Source organism: Anabrus simplex, chromosome 4, assembly GCF_040414725.1.
Source record: "Anabrus simplex isolate iqAnaSimp1 chromosome 4, ASM4041472v1, whole genome shotgun sequence".
Taxonomy (NCBI): domain Eukaryota; kingdom Metazoa; phylum Arthropoda; class Insecta; order Orthoptera; family Tettigoniidae; genus Anabrus; species Anabrus simplex.
In genome coordinates this window covers 177,436,966-177,440,371 of record NC_090268.1, presented here as the reverse complement: position 1 = coordinate 177,440,371, position 3,406 = coordinate 177,436,966, and the positions used below count along the sequence as shown (strand labels likewise).

At 40.3% G+C, this 3,406-nt stretch overlaps 1 pseudogene; it reads left to right on the top strand.

Annotated features, from left to right (window-relative positions):
- The first annotated feature begins 1,931 nt into the window (after positions 1 to 1,931).
- On the top strand, positions 1,932 to 2,959 carry LOC137500475 (uncharacterized; annotated as a pseudogene).
- The last annotated feature ends 447 nt before the right edge of the window (positions 2,960 to 3,406 follow it).

Here is a 3,406-nt window from a genome sequence, read left to right as displayed (position 1 = left end):
ACGTGATATGGGGTAATTTAGCGTCGCAACAACGAAATTAGGTAGCTTCCTCTTGCTGTTGCGTACGTTTCCAAGAACCATTCAAAATTAACCTTCCTGGACTATTGCGAAACACCAAGTAGCCTGTTAGCGCAGGACCTGTTTTGACATTACCACGGAATATTCTAATATATTACAATTAAAAATTATATCTCGTTCTTACGTACAATTACATAAATGATGATGATGGACGTTAATAATGAATAAAATTACATGTGATACATGATACATAGATATACAATTAATTTGGGTGGGCAATCAAATTATGTAAATGTCGTGTCGACCACGATTATTACACCGTAGACGTTTTGAAGTACACATAGCCAACCATAACCTCTCAATCCTTCTTTAGTTTTATTCGCACATTCCATAATGTATATAGCGTCAACGTATACCTCGCTGTGGGTTGTAGAATTGCACATACGTATCCCCTGCCTGTCGTAAGAGGTAACTAAAGGGGACCCCAGGGCTCTTGAGAGCGTCGCTTGGCGACCACGGGACCTTTAGGTGGGTACTGACATGGCCTCCACTTACTTGTGCCCCGCTCCTCACTCTTATCTATTCTATCCGACCTCCCTTGGTCAACTCTCGTTCTTTTCTGATCCCGATGGTGTTAGGTATGCGAGGCCAAGAGAATCTTTGATTTTCACGCCTTTCGTGGCCCTTGTCTTATTTCGGTCGATATCTTCATTTTACGAACGAAGTGTTGTATCCCTTCCATTTTCCCCTCTGATTAATGTTAATATAGGACGATTGCCTACTTGTACTTCTTAAACAATAATCACCACCACCACCACTCAGTGTAATTCCTTTCTCTACGACCAGTTACATCTATTGTGCTATTTAATAGGATACTAATGGTTGATATAAAATAACTGATATAAGCTAAAAACTCAATTTTAAAAAAATATGAATACGTAGGTACTCTCTGCCAATTTTGTAAGTAACAGTTAAGACACAACATTATTTTTATTATTTCAGATCGTATGTGGAGATCCCGGATGTATTAGCCAGCCCTCTGTCAGTAGAATTATTGCTGAGGTATCAGAATGCTTAGCCAGGCATCTGGAAAAATTTGTAAAATTTCCATCAACTCAGCAAGGTATTAACCACAACAAAGGGGTATTTTATGAAATAGCTGGTTTTCCCGATGTTATGGGGTGTATTGACTGCACACACATTCCTGTTAGGAGTCCAGGTGGTCCTACTGCTGAAGTTTATAGGAATCGGGAAGGTTGGATGTCTTTAAATGTACAAGTTGCGTGTGGTCCAAAAATGGAAATATTGAATATTGTAATTCGTTGGCCTGGATCAGCACATGGCAACAGGATTTTGGGAATTCTTTTGGGTGACAGTGGTTATGCCCGGAAACAATGTATTTTTACACCAGTACCTCACACACAAAATGAGCTGAAAACATGTACAACCGTGCCCATATAAAGACCAGAAATATTGTGGAACGTTTGTTTGGTGTATGGAAAAGAAAATTCTCTTGCCTTTCAAAAAAACTGAACACAAATCTGAGAACAACAACTCGTGTAATAGCTGCTTGTGCTGTACTTCACAATATTGGCATAACTTATGAAAATGATGTGTACAATAATTTTGACATTCCAGACAGAGTTGTACCTGTTATGGCCTCAGAAGACAGACCCAGAGGGCAAGCAATTAGAGCTGCATTTATACAACGCCATTTTAATTAAATTATTAAATTACATGCATAATACAGGGTGTTTCAAAAGGGGCTTTTGACAGCTTATGATTATTTATTCATTTCAGTTCCAGGCATGGTTTTGGTGTTACCTTGACTGACAATAGATCAAGTTTTGACTCGCGTGGTACGCTAGTACAGAATCGCGCCACTGCAAGCGCTAGTGGCAGTTGCAGCAAAGATGCCTGCCTTCACCGGTCCCGAGCGCGCTCGCTGTGTGTTTTGGTTGGAAGAGTCGAAGTCGGCGAGAATTGTGCAACGTAATTTTCGTACAAAGTATGGTAAAGATCCTCCCAGTAGGCCTATTATTAATGAGTGGCATATGTGCTTTATTGAAACTGAATGTTCGGTGAGCGATAAGAAATCCTCAGGTCGTCCACATACGTCTGACGATGTCGTAGAGCAAGTGAGACAACGCTTTAAGCACAGTCCTCGAAAATCGACATGGCGTGCTTCTCGAGAGCTGGGCGTCGCACATACGACTATTTGGCGTGTGTTGAGGAAACGGTTACATCTCAAACCATACAAGTTCACAATGGCACAGCGACTAAAAGACACTGATAAGATTGCTCGTAAGGGTTTTTGTGTGGACATGTTACATCGGTTGGAAGAAGATGAACATTTCATTGGAAAGATTATCTTTAGCGATGAGGCAACTTTTCACTTAAGTGGTAAAGGTAATAGACACAACTGTAGGATCTGGGGCAGTGGAAATCCAGTGAAAGTTCTAGAACATGAACGTGATAGCCTAAAATTGAACGTGTTTTGTGCATTGAGCAAGAGCATAGTTTATGAGCCTTTCTTCTTCAGTGAGAAAACTATCAACGGAATAGTGTACTTAGATATGCTGGAAAACGTTTTAATCCCGCAGATTGACGCTGATCACCAAGAACTCTGCATACATTTCATACAAGATGGTGCACCGCCACACTACCGTCCCGACGTCCGGGATTTCCTGAATGTACGCTTTTCTGGGTAAGTGGACTGGACGAGGTGCACCAATTGCATGGCCCCCACGCTCACCATACCTGACACCTCTTGACTTTTTCTTGTGTTGATTCGTCAAGGACACAGTGTTTGTTCCACCCTTACCGGCTTCTCTACCAGAACTCAGACGTAGAATCTGCATCGCAATTGAACGAGTTACGCCTGACATGCTGCAGTGAATTTGGCAAGAAATCGACTTCAGATGGGGTGTGTGCCCCATGATCGATGGAGGTCACATTCAACCTGTTAGGTAAAACTTGATCTATTGTCAGTCAAGATGACACCAAAACCATTTCTGTAAGTAAAATTAATAAATAACTATGAGCTGTCAAACTTGTAAAGTCCTTTTTGAAACACTCTGTAAAATAGAAGAAAAAAATGAATTAGAGTAATAACATAGCAGAAGGTAAAGTAAAACTAAAACATAGACAAAGCTGGGAAAATGTTGTACCAGTATTGTACCAGTTTTGTACCAGTATAGGATCACAACCAGAAACATGAAAGGAAGATGATGATGATGATGATGATGATCATTAAGATTTTATTCGGACAATTTCTTTTCAAAATTGTTATTTCTAGTTCATGTTTTTCTTTCATTTGTTCCATTTCAAGAGCTATCTTTTGGCAAGCCATCTCAGCTGCCTTCAATTTTAAAGCATGCAGTTCTTT